Source organism: Bos indicus, chromosome 28, assembly GCF_029378745.1.
Source record: "Bos indicus isolate NIAB-ARS_2022 breed Sahiwal x Tharparkar chromosome 28, NIAB-ARS_B.indTharparkar_mat_pri_1.0, whole genome shotgun sequence".
NCBI lineage: Eukaryota > Metazoa > Chordata > Mammalia > Artiodactyla > Bovidae > Bos > Bos indicus.
The window spans coordinates 43594841-43617701 of NC_091787.1; the positions used below are offsets into that span (position 1 = coordinate 43594841).

General features: G+C 50.7%; 1 protein-coding gene and 1 long non-coding RNA gene across 8 annotated transcripts in view; one reads left to right on the plus strand and one right to left on the minus strand.

The window, feature by feature from the left end:
• C28H10orf71 (chromosome 28 C10orf71 homolog) overlaps positions 1 to 22861 on the plus strand; it is a 51278-nt gene that overhangs the window by 12141 nt on the left and 16276 nt on the right. For 2 of the 7 annotated variants that reach the window (XM_019953719.2, XM_070782204.1), the window contains exon 2: positions 10487 to 10592. The exons of 2 other annotated variants lie outside the window; for them this stretch is intronic. The gene's annotated coding sequence lies outside the window, so the exon portion shown is untranslated. Of the gene's footprint in view, positions 1 to 10469; positions 10593 to 12677; positions 12870 to 22861 lie in introns of those variants that run through there. 3 more of the 7 variants (XM_019953717.2, XM_019953720.2, XM_019953718.2) reach the window with 2 other exon arrangements.
• LOC139180415 (uncharacterized) lies at positions 11145 to 12633 on the minus strand. The gene is made up of 2 exons (XR_011564668.1): positions 12073 to 12633; positions 11145 to 11747 (listed from the first exon to the last, which is right to left on the minus strand). It is a non-coding gene; the product is annotated as an uncharacterized lncRNA (long non-coding RNA).

Sequence of the window (22861 nt, forward strand, 5' to 3'; positions counted from 1 at the left end):
GGAAATACAAGAGGAAGTGAGGGCAGAAGGAAAGGCGAGAAGGAGCCCTCACCCCAAAGGGAGAGTGCAGATGGCTTCTCAGCCCTTTCGATTTCCAATACACCTTTTAATTGCACGAGCTGTTGGAATTCCTCACCATTTTAAGGTTGTGGCATCATTTCCCCTTTCCACATACTGCTCACAGACCATTTTAATGCTTTCTCATCCCCGAAACCACTCCTCAAACACCAAATTCAAGCCAGTCCCTGATGGATGCCTCCTCAGCTCATTCTCTGCCTCCTTGCGCCTTAGGCAACTTTTCCTAGAGAAGCTGAGCTCCCCGCGACCTGGGCAGAGATTCTCTGGCTTTACCACATGCACACACACACAGATCTCCCTGGTGATGGCGAAAATACGACCTGCAGTCCCCGCCTCCTGCCAGCATGGAGTGAAATGCTGAGCCCGGGTGGGGGTCAGGCCCAGGTGTGCATGTCAGGGCCTCCAGTACCCAGAGCTGTACAAGCACAGGCACTGAAGGATGAGCGGACGCCTCTGTAAGCCCATTTTCTGGCACTCTTTGAACTTTAAATTGAGACTAGATTTTTCCAGGCAGTGATGGTGGAGTTGAAGTGTTAGTCACTCAGTCGTGTTCAACTCTTTGCAGCCCCCTGGACTGTAACCCGCCAGGCTTCTCTGTCCATGGAATTTTCCAGGCAAGAACAATGGAGTGGACATCCATTCCCTTCTCCAGAGGATCTTCCTGACTCAGGGATCAAACCCGGGTCTCCTGTATTGCAGGCAGATTCTTCACCACCTGGGCCACCAGGGAAGCCCTTGGTCATAGAAGGTCATGTAGCAGGTGCCAGGTATACATTTACAGAGGTGTCTCATTGGTTGGCCCCTTAGTGCTTTTATTCATTTATTTACTCTTTCACTCTACAAATAATGCTCAGGCACAGAGTCCAGGTAGAATCCAGAGAGCCCAGCCTACAGGCTCTCTCTTGGCCAGCTCACGACCCAGCAAGTCCTTTTAGGGAGAAGCGGCCCAGCGTGGGGAAAGACAGAGGAAGATGGAAAGGGGAGCCAGGGAGACAAGAAGCCCGGACTTTCCAGGCTGTTCTGGAGCAGTGGGACTGAACAGATGGAGGAAGCTCCCTGTGGGACCTTGTCCGGGGACTGACTTCCAGGAGGCCTGAGGCTGTGTTTGCTTCCCTTGGCAGCCCCCATGCTAGCTCGGAGACCCAGCCTCAGTTGGCTTGTGACCTGGCCCAGTGCGTGTGTGTAAGTGCTCAGTCGCTTCAATCGTGTCTGACCTTTGCGACCCCATGGACTACAGCCTGCCAGGCTCCTCTGTCCATGAAATTCTCCAGTCAAGATTATGGAGTGGGTTACCATGCTCTCCTCCAGGGGATCTTCCTGACCCAGGGATTGAACCAGTGTCTCCTGCATTGCAGTCAGATTCTTCACCCAGTGAGCCACCTGGGAAGCCCTGACCTGTGAGAGCAGGGGCTAATTTTACAGGAAGTACAAAAGAAAAACATAGTCTGGGCCTGGGGGTGAGTTACAAATGCAGAGGAAGTTGCCCACACCTATTGCCCCAGGGGCCCCAAGAGGAGGCCACAGCTCTGCTTACCCTTGGGTTCTGAGATGCCTCGTTTGGGGTGGACAGCTCCTCTGCACGCACACCCATCTCTTCTCTAAGCCAGCGATGGATTGTTTTCATTTCATTCCAATTGAACTGCGAGACTAAACTGGGCCCAATTTCTGATCAGCGTCATTTCTCTCAGGCTTGCTCAGGGAAGACAAAATCCATTAAACTTCTGCCTGCTCCCCTATGAGAAGCGCTGAGCTCCCCATGGCAGCAAGATGGCAGCTCTGGAGGAGAGAGACTCATTTTATGTGGATCAGTGACTGGCTTATTGTAGGTGCTTAATAAATATTCAATCATAACAATCTTAATTACTGGATTACATCATGTCTGTCTTAGGGTAGGATATAAATAAATAATGCCATAATAATAATGAGGCTCTAAAGGAGGGCTGCTCGGTTTGAGTTCCCACTTAGACGCAGGCGGTTTTAATAAATTTGGGAGGATTTCATATTTCATGAAGACATATCTGCTCACAGCAGGTAAATGTTCCTGAAGATAAGCCTTATTTAGTATTAATGCTGGCAGAACACTTGCTAGTTTACATGCTCTTCAAGGTTTAATTCAGCTCAACGTGACACCCAGTTCTCTGAGTGTTTGAGGGTGCCCAGTGGCAAGGAGGTTGATGGGCAGGGTGTTCAGGGTCCGGCCCCCCAGATGGCTTTTGGGGAAACATTGAGATGTGTTAGCCATCCCTCTCCAGCACACCCTAAGCCATCCCCTGCTCAGAATGGAGTTGCAAACAGTCCTGGCAGGTATGAAAATGAAGAAGTTAGCTAGTGGCCAGCAGGAGGGCACATGCCTCGTCTGCAGGGGCAGCCCCGCACATCCCGCCACCCAGTGGCGCCCGACCTTCCGTTTGAAAAGGAGTCAGAGATGCCACTGTCCCACCCCGCCTCCCAAATCTCCCAGGCTTTAAAGGCTGCTACCCAATCCAAGTGACTTTAGAGCAAAAGCCCCCTGCAGCCTTTGGGGCCCCTCTGCCCATGGGCTGCACTAGGTGACCCTGGGTCTGGAGCTGAGAGTGAGGGTGTGCAAGGAACGGTGTGTGCTGGTTCCTCCAAGAAGGCCAGGAGACAGCCAGAAAGCCCCTGGCAGGCTTGTTGGGTGCCCTAGATCTGACCCCAGCTCTGTTATCTGCTGCACTCACCATTTGCCTTTCACAAGTCCCCAGGATCCCGCTCCCTCTGCAAGAAAGCGGGACATGATGAGGCTGCCTCCAGAGCCCTCCTCTAAGGGCCGCATGGAGAGCCAATGCCCCGTAAACAGTAGGATAGCCCTCCGCATGCCATTCACACCAACAGAACTCCAACTAGTAGACGCCCGTTTGTGTGTGTGTGTGTGTGTGCTGAGTCGCTCAGTCACGTCCAACTCTTTGCAACCCCATGGGCTGCCAGGCACCTCTGTCCATGGAGATGCTCCAGGCAAGAATACCCATGAAGTTGTGCAAAAACCTCACAGCTCTCTGAATTTGGGCTGCTGGAAGCTTCTGGAAGCAGTAGTAGTCTTGGAGGGTTGAGACCCAAATGCCAGGTAGTGAACCTGGAGCGGACATGGTGACTTGCAGAACTGCTCATCTCAGAGCATACAGTCTGGCTCAGTCCCAGCCTCCCAAGGCACCTGAGCCAGCTCCGGTCCCACCATGGGTATCTGCTTCCCCTACTCTTCTCTAAAACTGGACAGGACGATGTGAGAGGACCACCTGTGGAGGAGCTGAGGATGGGCAGGGGTCTTGACACCTTGCATTCCCCAAAAGGAAGCCAGAGCTCTGATGGGATTACAGGTACAAGAGCTGGGCAGCCCCCGTGGTTGTGAGCATGCCCTCCTCACTCTGAGGGCCCGAGGTGACCCTCTGCAGCAATGCCTAGAAAGGGTCCTTAACATGTGCAAGGGTCCAGAAGCAGCTTTTACCCCAGAAACAGTTATCACCTCACAGCACCAGCCACTGGAGAGTGACCTCCCCAGCCCTTGGGAGAAAGTAGACAGCTCTGGGCTTTCTAGAGAAACTGCCCCTGCACGGGGATATTTTTAGCTCCACCACCCCATACATCCATTCCAGGGGTGTTAACGTCACCAGTGAAATTAACCATCCACCTTGGCCAGGCAAAGGTGGCTCCAGCCGGGGGTGTGGGGCGGGGGAACGGAAAGTGTCTCACTAAAACTCTGGACTCAGGTTTCCCTGCAAGTTGGTCCGACCATAATCTCTTGTCAAAAGTAGTAACAGGTTTTCTTCACCCTGTGGCAAATCATCTCAATGAAAAATACACCATCATTTAAAAGAAAATAAAAGGAAAAATCAACACATGCACGTATTCTGCTGACAAAGCAATATTTGTTGGTTTTAGGCATCATTTTACCTATCGCTTGGCTATATATTATTTGAGAACTTTTTCCCCTGTAACTACATTTTTACAGTTTTAAAGTTTTTTTCCCATGAATATATACACATTTTTACATTAATTATATAAACTCCATCTTTCTTGATTACTTAATGGAAACATGGAACCATCTGAAGTTGCTCAGCTGTGTCCAACTCTTTGCAACTCCAAGGACAGTAACCTACCAGGATCCTCTGTCCATGAGATTTTCCAGGCAAGAGCACTGGAGAGGGTTGCCATTTCCTTCTCCAGGGCATCTTCCCAACCCAGGGATCAAACCCGAGTCTCTGGAATTGCAGGCAGACGCTTTACCATCTGAGCCACCAGGGAAGCGATTGATTACTTAATACTCTTCCATAAATATTTTCTTCTATTTTAAATGTGTTAATGTTTAAGTCTAGCCTTAGCCAATCAAACTCTAAAATTGGGCATTTGGCTGTTTCTGATGCTTTGTGTACCTGCCAATATTTGTAGAGCTGTTGGCCTCGCTAAAGCCACTTTATATCAGATAACCCTAAGTGAGGTTACCAGACAGACTGGAGTCTGAGGGACCGGCCAGGCAGGCCCAGGTGCCACCTCCTCGGCCACGTGGCTCTAGGACAGTCTCAGGTCTCGCCCTGGCTCCCGCGGAGCCTGCCAGCGTCCTCCGGCTCCCTGCTGTGTCTCTCCTCTTCACAGGAGCTCCCACCTCCCCCTCGGTTCACTCTGACCTTCTCATTCTCTCCTTCCTGCCCCAGGGAATTTCCTATTTTCTTAAAATTATGGAACATTTCAAATGTATACACAAGTTCAGAAGACAGTGTAACAAATACCCAACCCCAAAAATCTTGCTTCATATACTCCAACTCATTTCTCCATTCACTGCATTACTCAGAAATAAGTCCCAGATGTCACATCATTTCATTCTTAAGTATTAGCGTGCATGCGTGCTAAGTCACTTCAGTCATATCCAACTCTTTGCAACGCTATGGACTGTCGCCTGCCAGGCTCCTCTGTCTGTGGGATTCTCCAGGCAAGAATACTGGGATGGGTTGCCACGCCCTCCTCGAGGGGATCTTCATGACCAAGGGATCAAACGCGCATCTCTTAGCATCTCTTGCGTCTTCTGCATTGGAAGGCGAGCACTTTACCACTAGTGCTACCTGGGAAGTATTAACGTGGATCTTGCTAAATAATAAAGCTGCTTTTTTCAAATACCGTTTTCATGTCTGAAACATTAGCAGTAATTCCTGAATGACATCAAATACCCAGGAAGCATTCAGATTACCCAAGTGTCTTATAAATGTTTGCTATGGAGGGTGTGTTAGAACCAAGATCCAAAGAGCGTCTGTGCATGGCACTTAATCCCTGTGTCTCTCAGGTGTCTTATAATCATGGCTTCCACCTACTTTGATTTCAATGGCTTATTTGTTAAAGAAATTGGTCGCTTGCCCCCTGGAGTTTTCCATACCCTGGATTTTGCTGATTACTTCCTCATGGCATCATTTAACCGTTTCCGCTGTCCCTGTTATTCCTATAATCCGGTAGTTAAATCCAGAGGTAGAGACTTGTTCTGATTTAGGCTTGTTTTTGTTTGGCAAGAACACATCATGGGTGTTGTGTGTTTATATAGGAGTCCCTCAGGGATCATTGTCTTGATCGTTATTTGTCAGGGGTTTGAAAAATGATAATCTTCTAGTTCTACCCTTCCTTCTTTATTGGGGCTCCCCAGGTGGCACCAGCGGTAAAGAATCTGCCTGCCAGTGCAGGAGATGCAAGAGACAAGGGTTCAATCCCTGGGTCGGGAAGATCCCCTGGAGCAGGAAATGGCAACCCCCTCTTCTTCACTCGTCACTTGGCTCTTTGGACTATTGGGTATCGTTCACACAGGAAAGTCAGGTGAGGCACTCGGCCCTGTTCACCTTTTCAGAAGGATGAACCTGCTCTCTCCATCCTCCAAGAGGACCATGGAGGGTTGTATGAGTTATTCGGGTTTTGATTTGGGGTTTTTTTCAGTATCATTATGAGCTCATGAGTTCAAACATGCTCAGTGTTTCGATCTACCCCGGCTTCTATTTGTACTAATGTAACCTGCTCCATCTGTCGCTGTGGGAACCTCTTCAGTTGACTCCGCAGTTATTTTGATATCATCCCAGCCATCTTTCTGAGCCTGCCTGCTTTGGTGTGACCAGAGGTTTCAGACTCTTCTTACACATTTTCTGTTAAGAGAATGTGTGTCCTTTTTAATGAGCTATCTTCAGAGACAGAAATGTTGGTAAAGAGGAGAGTCATTGCTCTGATGTTGGTTATTATTTTTAGGCCTTTTAAGAAATGCTTTTCATTTTTTAAGAGAAACTATATCTTGATTTCACACTTTTGCATATTTGATTTTATAGAATTTATATTGATATCAAATAAACATTACCAAGTTTTACTTACCATTTTGCTTTTATATTTGCAGCTCTTTTCTCTAACACTAAAAAATGACCTTGTTTTCTCATGACACTAACATACTTCCTAATTTGCTTTATCTACATCTATCTATATTTCTGAGAACAATTTAAGATTTTACTTTACAGTTGATTTTATGTTCAGGTATACCCTCCTTATGAATGTTAAAACAAACTAATGTAGTTTAAAACCATTTGAAATAATTCCCCTTAGCAAAATTATGCCCCCTACACATTAGATTCATTTTGCTCTTAATTTCTCAAGACTGCCTGTTTTAACTTTCTGGTTTAGTTTACTTCGGTCTTTAGGTAAGGTATGCGCGCGGCTGTACACGGAATCCACCAAACAAGGCAGACTCAGACACCTAGCTCCTCCTCTCATTTGCACACCTGTGCCCTCCTGTCCCCCGAGGTACCCATTTCAGTTTAGGGTTTATTCTTAAATTGTTTTCCTTTAATATAAGCAAATACATATAAATGCACATACATATTCTCTCCTGTTTGGGTAAATGGTAGCACACTTTTTTAAATTTATTTATTTTAATTGGAGGCTAATTACAATATTGTAGTGGTTTTTGCCATACATTGCCATGAATCAGCCATGGATGTACATGTGTTCCCCATCCTGAACCCTGCTCCCACCTCCCTCCCCACCCCATCCCTCAGGGTCATCCCAGTGCACCAGCCCCGAGCACCCTGTCTCATGCATCAAACCTAGACTGGCAATTTGTTTCACATATGATAATATACATGTTTCAGTGCTATTCTCTCTAATTATCCCACCCTTGCCTTCTCCCACAGAGTCCAAAAGACTGTTCTATACATCTGTGTAATTTGGGGCAAGGGATTTCTCCTCTTTGACCTTGTTCTCCATCTGGAAAGAGAAAGGCATGGCTTCCTCCCAGGGTGATTGTGAGGATCAAAATACACACCCTATACAAGACAGCTAACGATCCTAACAGTATATTCTATTAAAGCCAAAATATTCAAAGTATCACCATTTCAGCGTCATCAAGATCACCAATGTCACCATCATCAATGCAATATTCAATACAGAATACTACTAAGAAGATATTTTGTGGGTTTTTGGTACTAAGTCTTTGAAGTGCAGTGTATATTTTACACTGACAGCATTGCTCAGTTCAGACCAGCTAGGTTTCAAGCGCTCATTAGCCACATGTGGTTGGTGGTGACTGAAGTGATGGAGGGGCTCAGGTTTGGCACACCATGGCCCAAATCCACCTGCCCCTGTTTTTGCACAGCCCTGTGAGCTAAGAGTGAGCTTCCCAGGCGGTGCCAGTGGTAAAGAACCACCATGACAAAGGAGCCTGGTGGGCTACAAGTCACAGGCTCTAGTAGCAGTAGTGAGCTGAGAGTGGATTTTATGTATCTAAAGAGGAGAGAGAACCAAAACCAGAATATTCTGTGATATGTGAAAATGACATGAAATTCAAATCTCCATGTCCATAAATAATGTTTGATTGGAATGCAACCCCACCTCTTCATCTACAAAGCGTCTCTAACTGGTTTTCATGGCTGAGTAGAGCACTAACGCGGAGAAGGCAATGGCACCCCACTCCAGTACTCTTGCCTGGAAAATCCCATGGACAGAGGGGCCTCGTGGGCTGAAGTCCATGGGGTCGCTAGGAGTCAGACACGACTGAACGACTTCGCTTTCACTTTTCACTTTCATGCATTGGAGAAGGAAAAATCCACTCCAGGGTTCTTGCCTGGAGAATCCCAGGGATGGGGGAGCCTGGTGGGCTGCTGTCTCTGGGGTCGCACAGAGTTGGACACGACTGAAGCAACTTAGCAGCAGCAGCAGAGAGCTAACAAAGGCGGTCTGATCCACAGGCTAAAAACATATACTCTCTAGCCTTTTACAGAAAAAGTTTGTCAGCATGTGCTCCAGAAGCACAGCTGGAGCACAGCTCCTGACCCCTCACACTCCTCCTGACCCATTTCCAGGTCCCTCCTAGTGGCCAACCTCTCAGCTGGTCACCGTGATTTTGTTAGTGTTTGGTCGTATTTTAATAAAGTGGATTTACTTCATTTCTCAGGACAGGTTCTGTTTTTTTCTTTTAAATCTTTTATTGCAAAGTCCTAAGCCAAGAGTCCCAAAGCAAAGTCCTCAAAGAGAGCTCCCAGACCATGTATCCCTCAGCTGACTTTGACAGCCACCAATCTGGCCCCCGGTTTGTCAGACAGGGGGAGCATCTCTAAGGAAGGGTCTTCAGTGACCTGGGCCAGCGGCCTGTTTTCCAGCCACGAGTTGCAAACAGGGCCCCCCAATTAAATCCAGCCCTTCTGAGCTGGGCACCATTATCATGCCCCATCCCTTCACAAAGCCACTAACTCTGAGTTCCTGGTAAGGAGATCCATCTGATGAAAGGGTCTGAAGGTGAGAAGTGTCCTGCTGCCGTGACACCCCATTCTGCCATCAGCCCTGAGGACACCCTTTCACTGTGCTGACACTCAGGTACAGAATCCCACAGTTAACAAAACAAATCAGTAGCCAAGGAGATGCCCTGGCCAGACTTTACTCTCTCCCCCAGAGGGAGGCAAGCAGGACAGGTGGATGGAAGGAAGCCGTGTTCCCTGCGCTTAGGCTTAAAGAGTGATTCGCTAGAGCGGCTAGGATGGCTGCAAGGGACCTACTGTCTAGACAGGTCAGAGGACAAACCCTCTTCTGCGTCCTCAGAGCCAAGCTTAGTCATGTGGCATCCAGGACCTCTGCAAGCCTCAGTTTTCTCATCTGGAAAGAGGGCGTGTGAACAGTCATCACACACAGGGAGAAAAAAAGATGCCAGACAGTGCCTGCCACACAATGGGTGCTCAGCAAATAGAGGTTCCCCCGTCTTATCTTTCCCCAACCCTCCAGCAGGGAGCAATTCGCAGTGAAGGAACAAAATGGTGCTGGGCCCCAAGACAGAGTACAGCGGGAGGCTCATTTGCATAAGGGCTCAGAATGGTGCAGGCCACGGAGTAAAGGTTTTCTGTGTGCACCAACAGTACTATTGTGTTGTTATACGTATGATTATTAAGCTTTGCGAAAGCACCAACTTCCTGGAGACATTTATGGAAACAACTCATAAAGAAGACTGAGCACTGGTAAAGAGAGCTCAGACAAGCTGTTCAGCACAACCACATCTCGAGAGCGGAGGATCAGGGGAGCTGCCTCACATTATGTGCGGAGATGTGAACTTCAAACACCCAGAAGTGGAAACTGGCCTGAAGGACCCATTCCACATTGCCCTCCTTACCAGCTTCTCAATGTTTCTAATTAGTACAGATGAAGAACAGAGCAGATCTGTCCCCAGGTTAAGTTAGCAGCATCACGCACGTCCAGACGGGAGTGAGGCCATTTCCACCCATGCTGTCAGGCAACCAGGCAGCTCCCACGATGCTCCAGAGGTTCTGCGCAGAGTCGGAGCCAGTGAAGTCACCGCAAGGAGTGGACACCATAGCACGCCGCCTGAGGACAGCTTTATTTATGCTCTTGCAGAATGTACAAGCAGGTCTTGTTTTTCTGGATGATCAGGGAGCCGGCTCACATAGCGTTCGTGATTCTACATTTAGAATTGTGTCTTCATTCACATTCTTTCCACGCAGCTCACAGCTCCTGGACTGGGAGAGAGTGGCCACTTTGCCTGGGCCCGTCCCCTGAAAAGATGCCAGCTCCGGCTCACGCAGACCCCACGCTCTTGGTGGAGCTTGGGCTGAGTCGTCTGGCTGTGTTTTGTGCTTGAGGTGGTCCACACCGCTGCCCCACCAGGAGTGAGCCAGACATGGGGTCTCTGGGACGAGACAGCTGGAGGCACATTTTGGGGGAAATCAGATTCTACCGTGGTCAGCTATGGTCAGCCTAGCTGGATTGGGTCCCAGGCCAAACTCGGAGAGCTCCTGCTCCCAGGACAGGCTTTTGCCACGTCAACTGCGTTTTATTGTTCTCTCTCGACCCCTCCTGCTGACGTCATTGACAGAGCTGCCAGCCACTGCCCTGCCCCCAAATGTTCCCTGAACCATCCTTACGGTTCTCTTTTCCCAATCAGCCACTCCAAGCAAACACCATCAGCACCTGCCACACAGCAAAGCTCACCACTTCTAGGATCCTAAACCAGACATGAGGTCATGTTCTCCACCTGTGAAGAATTAAAAGTAAGCTGGGGAAGAAACGTTCTGAGGAGCGGGAGGAAAGTAAGGGGCCCTGTTGAATGGTTTCAGCTCAGGTTACTCATTCCTCAAAACAAACTCCTCCTTAAAATGGGATTTAGAAATACAACTTTTCCTAAAATCCAGAACAAAATGATTTGGGGCAAAAGCAGATAGCATACAAACTGGCTGTATATTTGTTCCAATGTATAATTGTAGGGGGTGGGGGGTGGATTTAAAAAACTAGAGCATCAAATCCAGGATTTCTCAGGTATTGCTGTTGACTCCAAAGCTCTGTTTTTTAAAAAATAAGTCAATCTGAATGCTCTTTACCGAAAGATAAGTAAACGATGGTACAGATGGTTGAAGATGTGGCAAAACTCAGGGAAAAAAATAACAAGTGAATGCCTACCATTTGAGAAGCTTTGTAATATAGAAGCATGTCTGTATGAGCTTATCTGATCTTCAACCCCACAGAGCGCAGGCAATCTGTCCATCTTAGAGATGAGTAAATTGAGGCACAGAGAGGCTAAGTGATTTGGCGGAAATACAAGGGGCTGGGGCTCTAAATCCCATTTATTGTTTGTTTTGTTTTGTTTTGTTTAATGCTGGTTGATCTCTCAAATCGATTCTTTTTATCTGCCAGGTTGGCTAGCATTGATTTTGACACTCAGGGGAGGTAAGTGGGGTGGGTAGAATCAAGGGGTTCACTTTGGGTGTCCCTCAAACCATCTCTGAGTGCTGATCAGTGAGCAGGAGTCCCCACAGACAGGACCTCCAAAGACAAGTTTAGAGGCTCCCAGGAGGAGGAAGGGCTGGATCGTCCTTTCGTTGGAGGTCTTGACCACTCCATCTGCAGGGCCACGAGGAGCTGTTCTTTGTGACTCGTTTGAACTGAAGTGCATAGACCCGTCTCCCTGGGATTCTGCTACTGGTAGGTTCGAGGCTGGAGGTGGTGCCAGGCCTTGAGTTAGGGCTGAGACTGAGGTCGCTGGCTGTGAGTAATCCACCGGGGTAGGCAGGGCAGTCCACAAATAGATTCAGAGGTACAGTGCAACACAGACTTCCAAAGGCTTTGGGCATCCACAAAGCAGGACACCAGTCTGAGACCAGGCACTTCGGCCTTCCCAGGCCCCAAGGAAGGGGAGTGTGAGAAAGGATCTTGAAAAAAAGAAAGAAATTCCTACATTAAAACTCTTGTGCTCTCCCAGGGTCAGCTTGGGGGGAGGTAAATAGAACACCCAGGAACTGGCATGGTGTGAGCAAAGGCAGGGGGTTGGAAAAGGTCTGGGGGGTCTGTGGGCAGTTTGGGGAACAGGTGACCTCAGGCCAAGATAGGAAGTGGCCATGGGAAGGCAGACATAAGCCCACCTCAGGGCTGTGAGAGGCCTGCCCTCCAGAGATGAGGAAGGGAGCTCTAACCTGGCACCTGGGCCTTGCCCACAACCACATCTGTCATGGCCAGGCTCACCCAGTGGGCACTTACCTTACCTGTTCTCTGATTATTTCATATCCTTCAGCAACTCTCATCCTGAAACCCCAGGCTAGCCTTCCCCCAGCCTGCAGCCAGGCATGTTATTTTGCTCCAAAAGCACAGCCCAGGACGGTTCCTTACTCGAGGAATGCAGGCTGCGGTCCTCCGAGCCGATGATGAAACGGGCTATTTCTGCCCCGGGGCATCAGCAGGCCTCTGGGCTCTGGTTCCAAGGCACACACCACAGTGTTTATAATGTTTCCCTAAACAAATGTTTTCCTTTGCATCTTGGGAGATTTTTATTCAAATCTCAGCACTAGAACAGTATTAAAAATCAATCTGAATAGAAGTTGGAATCCTGGGTTAGGATCCGGCTAAGAGGCAAGCAATTTCTCACTCCCCAAGTTATCTATTACCCGTGGCCGATCTGGATGTAAAAATAGCTGCTGAGGCTGTTTGTTTAATCTGACTGTTACATGACACCACGCGGGTGTTGCAGTGGGGACTGTTTGCCTCTTCCCCACCAAGAACACCATTTGGTTTCCCCCGGCTGGGTCTCTATTTAGGTACGCTTCCCCAACTTCCAGTGTCTGGCCAGCTTCTGGTCACTGATTTTCCTCAGGTGGGCAGGTTTGTGAACATTAAGAGATCTGGGTCTTGCATCCATTCCCCTCTATCTCTGGGCAGTCTGGCTGACAAGGGAAGAAATTTTGGCTGCTGGGCAAAGCCAGGCTGCTGGAAGAGTCAGGGTCCTGTCCGGTTCCTGGGAGGCCCGGAGAACAAGCAGCACGACTTGCGGAGAGCAGAAGGTAGGGTCAGATGCCGGTCTGGTTCCCTCGCAGAGGCTGGGAGGCACGAGCTCCCACGGGCCGCAGGGGTGTGCGCTCTGGGCCGGCGGGGCTGGGAGGCTGCCCGCCCATGTCAGGGAGCTGTGCAGGGCGCTGTGAGTGGCCAGGGCCATGTCGGGGCTGAGTTTCTCCGTGTGCTGCGTGTGCCGTGGCGACGGACTGCCGTCTGGACCGTGAGGAAGCAGAGGGTATGGTATAGACGGGTGTGACCTGGTCCTTCCGTGCATCTGTCAGGACACGCTGCTCCCACATGGCTGAGTGGGCACGAGTCTTGGGTGTGTCCAGGGCGCTATGGTGTCAAACGGGTGCGACCTTACAGGTTCTAGGGTGGGAGCCTGGCTCTCTTGTGTCCCCCACTGCGGGGTCAGGCGGGAGCCTACTGGTAATAAAGAGGACACTTGGTCCTCAGGGCCTCATGGCCCGTGGACTCCGAGCGCACGTGTGGCTTCAGCAGGGAAAGCCCCCCAGGCTGCATGTTCTTCCACACCCAGGGGTCCCCAACCAGACAGGTGGGCTGGCCTGAATCTACCATCGTATCTTTTCTCCCTCATGGAGAATTGATCCTTAAGAAGAACAAAATTGAATACGTGTGTAAAGTTAAATAGACCTTAAGAAGTTATTAACCTTAAGAAATTAAGAAGGATTTTTAACACCCCCATGGATATATTGATAATGCAGAGGGCTATGCATGGTGGATGAGGGACTATATGAGAAATCTCTGTAGTATAAATTTTGCTGAGAACCTAAAACTGCCCTAGAAAATAAAGGCCATTTTTAAAAAGACTGAATTATGAATCATTTCTTTCAACATATCTAGTCCAATTATAACAAACAATATTTGCAGTAATATTTTTTAAAACCCAAAATATAAGAGTCCTGGAGAGTAGATTAACAAATGTTTGTGTTAAACGAGGTCTAATTTTCCAGTATTTGTGCTCCCTTTACTACAGCGGTTGGTAAACCAAGGCTGTGGGCTGGGCACCTGGTTTTATAAATAAAGTTTTATTGGCACGCAGCCATACTCGTTCATTTACATAATGTCTTTGGCTGATGCCCACAACTGCCCCAGGCTGTGTGGCCAGAAAAAACTAAACCTTTACTACGCAGCCCTTTACAGAAAATGCTTGCTGACCCCCGTTGTACCACTCCTTAAGACGGATTGTTTTCGTTCACACACAAACAGCAGTAAGCATCCCAGCTTGTCCAGCCTGTGAGCTGGACCCTGCAGAAGCAATGACTCGCTCTGGAGCTCCTTGCCCCTCCACTGGGCTCGTCTTTCCAGTCTAGCTGGTGCAGGAAATGCTCAGCTTGCCCCTGGGAGAATTAGCTTTGCTGTGGAATAAGGCCTAGGTTGAGTAGGGCAGATTGTGCTTATCGGGATGGTTTATAAATAGACACCTCTGGGTGAGCCAGGTCCAGCCTGCATCTGCCCCCTGGTCTTTGAGAGGGGAACAATTGTGCCTGCTCGCTGGTGACCAGAAGCTCATTGGGGTGGGAGTGACCATAGCCTGCTGGGAGGACAGGGGCTGATGGAATGCTGGGTCCTAACAGTATAGGAACCTGGATCCCCTGGGAGCCCAGGAGACAAAGGTGTGCAGATGAGGCGAGGGAAGGCCCGGTGGCCCCGAGGCCCCTGAGGAAGAGTATGTCCACCCTGATGTCTTTTCCCTGGGACTCCAGCAAGTGATTTGGTGTTTTTTGCCTTTTGCTCCTGACCCTAAGGAAGCACAGGAGACCCTTACAGAAAGGGGAAGCCCCACGTCTGGAAATAGCCCTATTCCTCCAGCCTATGCCAGAAATCTCAGTAATTGAAACCAGCCAGCCAACAGAGCCAGGCCTGGGCCATCTTCCTCCTTGGCTTTCAGGCCTTCGCTCCATCTGCCCGGGGTTACTGGAGAGATGAAAAGGGCTTTCAGCGAAGACAGCCTTACGGAGACACAAGTGCTGACGTTTTCCCAACAGGCTACAGTGGTCTTGGTTTTATCTCTGTCTGAGAGTTTAAATCACATTTCAACAGACCCAGCCAATATGTAGCCCTATAATGCAATCTCATGTCTCATTTCGTCAGTTGGGAAAACCCAAAACACCTCTTAGTTTCTGCTTGATCCCAGGGGTTGCAGAACATGAGCTGGGGGTATGGGGAAGGAGAGGACAAGACTCATTATAAATGCACAGGTCGAGGCCCGAAAATGGAATGTGTGGAGCACTGCTGAGCTGTGTCACCTCCAATGTAGGTCATCCCCATCATTCTGGAACATTTCCTGGAGGGGGCTGCGCGAGTGAGTACTACGTGGCAGCAATGTCAAGGCTGAGATGGAGTGGGTTCTTGGCTGCCCTCGGTTCCCAGGGCTGAAGAAGGCTTGGTGCGAAGCGCATTCCCTTTTGAGGTGCGGCTGTCAGAGTGTCTACAAATGTGATTCCAAGAGGAGCCAATGGAGCCAACGAACAAATGGCTTTCTCCCCAGGACTTGACAGACCACTCTTTCTCATCGAAGGAGAAAGCAACCCTTCTGGACCACAGCCCATCAAAGCAGGGAGAGAACCTTCCGCGTAGCCTCCATTCTCAGCTTGGCTCTGAACTCCAGCCCAGAGAAGACACTGCACAGTGAGGGGCCTCTGAACCCATGGAGGTGCCCACGCCTGGCATCAGTAGGAACCCTTGGTTCCTTTGGGTCTCTGCACCTGGACACTGTTCCCTGGCCTCAGTGAGTCCCTTCTGTCCCTGAGTGGCCCCTTCCCAGGTGGGCTTCAGCTGCTGAGGACTTCAAGGCTGAGTTAAAAGAAGGGTTTCATCTTAGCCACGTCCCATCTTAAAGCCTTTACCTGAAGCTTGATGAGGGAAGAGCGGAGGGGAACCTGAGATTCGCTTGGGCAACCAGTGCTTTCTCTACTCTCTGCCCAGTCTGGAGGTCAGTTTCGTGTCTCTGAGCCCTGCCTGCAATGGCCAGGTCGTGTTAGAGCTGCCGCCGGGCTTGCCCTGGCCTGGGGCGGCCTGGTCACATGCAGCACCACCAGCAATTAAGGGGCAGGAACTCAGACCCACTTGCTAAACCCACGGGCTCAGACCTGCTCCTTGCCCGCAGTGTCCCACCAAGTTCACCATAGGAATCTAGCTTCGTTACTCTGTATGCAAAATGCTTACACAGATCGCCTGGTTTTTTGTTTTGGTTTTCTGACTCATCTAGCATGCAATATTTCCTCAGACTGGTTCCAGTGACAGCTTAGGAGACGCAGGCATAGTTTTCAGGGAAAACAGCCGCCATACAAACACTGATGCTCTTAACGTTCAGCCAATAAGCATTCAGATGAGGGAATTGAGCGGTTTGCTCAGTCAGAGGAGCCAGTCAGAGGGCAAAGGTGCGAGCTGGTTCCAAGGACAGGCAAGCGTTGGGGGCTCTGGGCACTCGCTGGCTTGCTTCTCTCTCTTTCATGTCGGGGAAAGGCATTGTCCTCGTGACCTCGTGCCCCTAGCCCTGGCTTGGCGTAGATTGTACGGCGAGGACGGTGATGAGACTGACAGTTACCAGGTGTCAGCCGCCTCACAGACACGGATTCGCTGGGTCCTCACGAAGACCCTGGGAGGCGGGTATTACGTTAGGCTCCTTTTGCAGATGAGGAAACTGAAGCAGAAAGAGGTTTTGTAATTTCCCTAGGGCCACTCACAACCAGTACAGCCAAGAACCATGCCCCGGGAGGTCTGGCCTCAGTCCACGCCCTTCTCACTGTGTTATAGCGCCCCCGTCTGGAGGTTAGAAATGTGGCAAGCGGCATTCAGCGAGCACCTACTAGAGTCTTTCCGACTGGCAATGGCACCCCAGTACTCTTGCCTGGAAAATCCCGTGGATGGAGGAGCCTGGAAGGCTGCAGTCCATGGGGTCGCTGAGGGTCGGACACGACTGAGCGACTTCACTTTCACTTTTCACTTTCATGCATTGGAGAAGGAAATGGCAACCCACTCCAGTGTTCTTGCCTGGAGAATCCCAGGGACAGGGGAGCCTGGTTGGGCTGCCGTCTATGGGGTCACACAGACTCGGACACGACTGAAGTGACTTAGCAGCAACTAGAGTCTTTACATGCTGGAGCTCACCCTGAAAGCCTGTTGGCGGGTGTTAGCACCACAATGATAGATATGGAATTCCTTCTAAGGGAGGTCTGTTTCAAAAAGCCCAAGGTCTCTAGTGGTGTAAACTTCCATTTACTGAATCGTCTCTCTGTGTAGGTCTCTTCTGGGTCCTTGACACTTTTCATCTCTACCCTTCACCATCACACACAGAGGTGAGAACAGCTGCAGAGAATGAAGGGAGGCTCAGAGAGGTGGAGGGAACTTGCCCAGGTTGCACAGCGCTGGGAAACGGGACATAGTCTGGCTCTAATCTTTCCACTCCCCTGCTGGGTGCTGAGGCTGAAGCCAGCTGGGTGCCTGCACACAGACTGGCAGCAAAGCTTCCTTCCCAACTGCCTTCAAGCAAGCACTGCCTGGAGAGACCACCCTCTTCCCACATCCTGAACCCTGCAGATGGCACTGGTCTCTGCCTGTTCTCCCCCAACAGGCAACTGTCCCTTGGAGAGGGAAGCATTTCTGATTCATCTCTGTACCCTGCATATGCACAGCCTGCCCAGAGCCAGGTCTAGAGCCAGGCAGACACAGCCCAGACCAGTCATTGACCTGCATGCACCCCAAGTGGCCCAAGAGCATAGGACTCACCAGCACAACCTCCCAGAAAGAGGTCCAACCTCCAGTCGCTCGAGGCCTAGGGCAGCAGAATTCCAAGTGTGGTCCCAAGTGTCCCTGGATGCTCTAGCCCTGCCCCAACATCCTGAGAGAGCATCTCTGGGGTGGGCCCAGAACTCTGTTTAACAAGCCCTCCAGGGCATTCTGAGAAGCAAGGGCCACTGTCTTATGAAAGAGGAGAAGAGATTCCTTGTTTATCTCAGCAAGGAGAATTCCAAGAAACTGACTTTTTCCACTTCAACTCAAGTCATTGTTTTAAATAATCCTGTCTGTCTAAAGAGCACTATTCAATTTTTTTAGAAGGATTGCCTGGATGGTAAATTCTTTATCTCACCACTCTAAGCACTTCATAAGGAATTCTGTGAAAAACAGATGCTTGTCAGTTCTGTGACTGTGTCCCCAAAGCAGAGAAGTTCCCTTTCCTTCCCTGGAAGAGCTGGTCTCACAGCTGCCACATGGGTTGGAGAAAAGACAGCTGTCACTTACCAACCAGCCATTTCCGTTCTACGTCCTAGCCTCCAGCAGGAAATGAGGAGAAGGCCAGGGACAGTGGGGCTCTGATGTGTTTGTGGGGTTGGGGAGGGGTTAGAGATTCCCAAGGGCTCTGTGGGACACCCCTCCCCCAGCCCGGATACTCATATTCCTGACACTTCAGGGGCAGGATGCTGGATGCTGGATGCTCCTACGGGATGGCCGTGTCCAGCAGGTGCCTTCTCTAGCTTTACTAAAGCATATGCTCTCTGGTGGGGAGAGGAGGTGCTACAAGAAAGACCTCCACCCCTTCCTACCCTGTGGGGACACCATGGCAGAGGGAGACACCCACCCCGTAACCTTTTCTACTTTGGCTGCTCAAGGAGGGCAAAACTGCTTGGCACAGAGATTGGGGTCTGAATCCCAGCTCTGCCACTCCCTGGCTGTGTGATCTTGGGCAAGTTGCTCAACCTCTCTGTTTCTTGGCTTCTACACCTCAGATTTCTTTGACACGGTCCTATCTGACTTGGCCAGTGGTTGTCACCCCTGAGAAAGATGGTGGATGTGAACTTCATGGCAGTTAGCAGGAGCTGGGTCAGCTGTGGTGGCTCTTGCAGCTCTGCTTCTCTGCCTTTGCCACCCAGCCCTGTGGCACCAATTTACAGATGGGGAAATGAAGTCTGCAGATGGTGAGGAGAGCCCTGTGCCTCTCTGCCCTCTTTGTGGTTCCAGGAGCTCTTCCTGGAGCTTCTTCTCTCTGCCCAAGCCTGGGACTCCCCTCAGGGCTGCTTTCCAGGGGTGTCCTCCCATATGGCCTGGCTCTCTTCCCAGGGGCTGGAGAGAGGATGGTTGCCTGAGGGACATCCCAATCCCAGCAAACCCACATGCCTTTTCCTCTGGGAGTCTCTGAAGCAGCCTCCTCTCTGAACAAGGCTCTCCAGAGTGGAGTTACAATTGCCCCTGTAACACCCACTTCATAGTCCATAGAGGCTTCCTCAAGGACCAGGCTGTACCTTCCCATCAGCCCCAAGGCTGAGGCTCAGATTGAGTGATTTGTCCAAAGTCTAACTGATTCCACAGCTCTTAAGTGAACAGTCAGGTGTCCATCTACTGAAAGCCTTGCTGGGTGGCCTGCCAAAGCTGGACTCCCAGGTGGAAAGGGATGCCCAGGACAGAAGACAGGATAGAGTGACTTTGGGTCTTAAGATGAGCTCCAGGGAGCCCTGCGGGTGACAGCCAGGAGTGGGGGACTACAGGGTGCCCAGGGGTGGGGTGGGGTGGGGTGGTGCTGAGCACAGTTTCTCGGCCTGAAGCAGAATCTCCTGGAGATGCCTCTTTAAATGTAGGATGCAGAGACCCTATCCCTCTCTAGCAGCCCCAGGTTCAAGCTCTGCACCACCAAGTATTAAATGTCTCTGGATTCAAGGTCTTCCTCTGTAAAAAAAGAAGCGTAATTTCTACTTTGCAGACTTGCTTCCTAATTACGTAATAAACAGGAAGCAATAATATAGTATATAAAGTGCCTATCTCATGCCAGGCCCTCTGTAAATGGGGGTTTCTTTTACTCATTCGTCCACTTGCTTAACAAATGAATGGCCCTCTGTTAGACCTAGGAGCTGTGCCGAACGAGGGAGGCAGCAGTGAAGCAGAAAGGCAAGGCCTGGCTCGTGGACCCAGCACCTGGTGGTCTTCTCCTCTCCCTAACAGTATGAATACGGTCAGACCCTAACAGTCCCTGTGTTTGGGCCTTGGATCTCTATTTCTCCATCCAAATGAGAACCTAGCATCACTATAAACAGGGCAACCCCAAACACAGCCTGATCAGGAATGATCAGATTCTGGTCTCAGTTCAGTTCAGTTCAGTCGCTCAGTCCTGTCCAACTCTTTGCGGGACAGTTTAAAAAAAAAAAAAAAAAACCACTACAGACTATAACTCATTATTGAGCCCTCAAATCACTTACTATGTTGCACCTAGATTTTTTTTTTTTTTAATGAATGACTACTATGGAATAGGATGAAAATATCAGAGTGGTCCATGTAAGCAAAGTAAGTTTGCTTCATGAATTTTCCTTGTTTTGTATTATATGTCTCAGCTGACTGTATGCTGTAATGTAGATGTATTTCTTGCTGTGTCTTGAGGGGAAAACGAGGGAAACCTCTGCTCCTGGAACATATGCAGAGAAAGACTGCACACATTCCCCGTTGCCCAGTAGCCTGCGTGTGGGTAAAGTGCACGGGAAGGCGGCTGGGGCTCACAGGGCTCAGGGGGCCTTCTTCTGTGCAGGCAGCCCCCCGGGCTGGGGGAGGACCCGGGCCTGGGGAGTCTGGTGGCTCTGAGCATCTCGAGTAGTGGCTGCCTCAGGGGCTAATTCCATGACCATTCCTTTCCTCAGCCCACTCCAGCGCAGGAAGCTGCACACACCCCCCGACCAGGGCTGGGGGCAGAACTGAAGTTGCTGTTTATTGTCCCAGTTGCACACGCGCAGGTAGAGGTGACGCTGCTTTGGAGCAGGACCTCGCCCTGGTCTCCAGCTCCTGCTGCCCAGAAGAGCCTAGTCTACTCTTATCTTATGTCACTTCCTACCGTTTCCAGAATACAGGACAGGATGTTCCTGGGAAAGGTGGAAGGAAGGGAGGCATGAACTTACAAAGGATGCTCCAAAGGCCTTACTAATGTTCTTCTCCTTTCTTCTGTAAAGCAGTTCTCAGCCGGCAGTGATCTTGCCCCAGGGGCCTTGGCAAACTCAGTGGTACAGAGGCTGAGAAGCCCTGTTATTAATACACAGATCATTAGCTCCATTTTACAGACAAGAAGCCTGAGGCTCACAGACTCCCTGTAAGTTAGCCAAGGTTGTAGTCAGCAAATGCAGGGTAGCACTGGGATCTGGCCCAGACGCCAGATGGGCTCAGCATTTCAGTGGCCCCTGTATTTCTGAAAGAGCTTTATGCCCACTTCTAGCAGCTCCCCTGCCCTGGCCTGGCAGTGGTGTGGCCCCTGGACTTTGGGTTGCATCTAGCAAGGAGGCCAGAGGGTCACTGGGCTGAGCATCAAAACCATTTCTACCAGTTTCGCGCTTCTCCTTTCTTAGCCTCTCATGGCTCCATCAACTCCCCTAAGGCCCCCTCTGGCAGTGGCTGGCACTGACACCCCTCTCTGGGAAGGCACAAAGGAGGCAAGGGCAGAGTTGTTTAGGCTCAGGTCTCTTCTGCTCCTACTTTTACCTTTAATGGCAGCATAGTCACTCCTATAAAGGTAAACTGGGGCACCTCTGAGCTCACAAGAGAGACCAGTACCCCTCGTCCAAGGAGCATCTGGCCACCAAGGCTGGTCCCCCAGTGTCTGCAGAGAGCTCTTAGTGGAGCCGTGCCAAAAAGCCGGCCAGTGCTGGACCTGAGCTCCTTCCCGTGGAGGGGAGGGTCCAAAGACTGCACCGACCAGGAGGCTTAAGGAGTGATTCTCAGCAATGCCAGCCATCAGGAATGATCAGAAACAGTGCTTCTGTTAGCCTTTGTGGGGTGAGAGCCCTGCCTGAGGATATAAGAGCAACTGCAAATTCGATGGGAGCCTGCAGGATTCAGAGGCTCCACAAGCCCATGTTCATGCTTCATCCCAACTCTGCCTCAGATGCCAGGTCATAGCAGAAATCAGCCATGGAAAATCAGTCCATGCTACAAAGCAGGGCTTTTGCCCCAGAGAGCAAAACATTGCTCTGCCCACCCTGGCCACGCAATCAGGAAACAGAAATGGAACTGAAAAGCAGGTTGCTGGAAGCCAGCCCATCACTTCATCGTTCTCCTCCTCTCCCTGCCTCTGCGCCTTGCCTCTCTGCTTACCTCCTACAACTGGATGGCCCCGGGTGTGTGACGCCAGGTACTGGCACCCTCCTGTCGTGGGGAGCGCTGGTTGGGTCAGACTCAATCTTCCCTGTGCCTCCAACTCCAGACATGGCCCCAGGTCTGGGCAATGCTCGGAGGTTCCTGAGGAAGCATCCCATCCAGACACAGTGGACCAGGGACCAAGGCTGGAAGCAGGAGTCAGGCTGCACTGAGTCCCAGAGAGAAAGCATCTCTGCTCCCCAGCTCTCTCCCAAGGGCAGGAGAACACCCACAGTGGCTGTGACCACAGGTCACAGCCAGCTCCTTGCACCTGGCAAGCCCAGGCGGGCTGGTTTCTTCAGTCACATCCCTGGGATCCCCTGGACTCCTACATGCTGCAGGGCTCTGAGGCCCCTGGCGAGCCCAGGCGGGCTGGTTTCTTCAGTCACATCCCTAGGATCCCCTGGACTCCTACATGCTGCAGGGCTCCGAGGCCCCTGGCGAGCCCAGGCGGGCTGGTTTCTTCAGTCACATCCCTGGGATTCCCTGGACTCCTACATGCTGCAGGGCTCCGAGGCCCCTGGTGAGCCCAGGTGGGCTGGTTTCTTCAGTCACATCCCTGGGATCCCCTGGACTCCTACGTGCTGCAGGGCTCCGAGGCCCCTGTGCGTGTGATGTGATTCAGGAAGGATTTCTATGCATGCCAACTTGGCACTGCGGCTGGGGCCCCCAGTGCCAACCAACCATGTTCCTGGAGTTGGATAAAGTGGGCCCTGTCCTCTCCCAGCACTTAGAAGCCTCAGGGTTTGTGTGAGAACCCTTGGTTTTCCCAGTCTAGCCCCTAGGTTGGGGTTATCTAAGCCAGGCTGGGCCAGGATGCAAGCAGAATCCCCTACCCTGGAGTGCCAAGAGCCACACCAGTGGAGCCAAATGG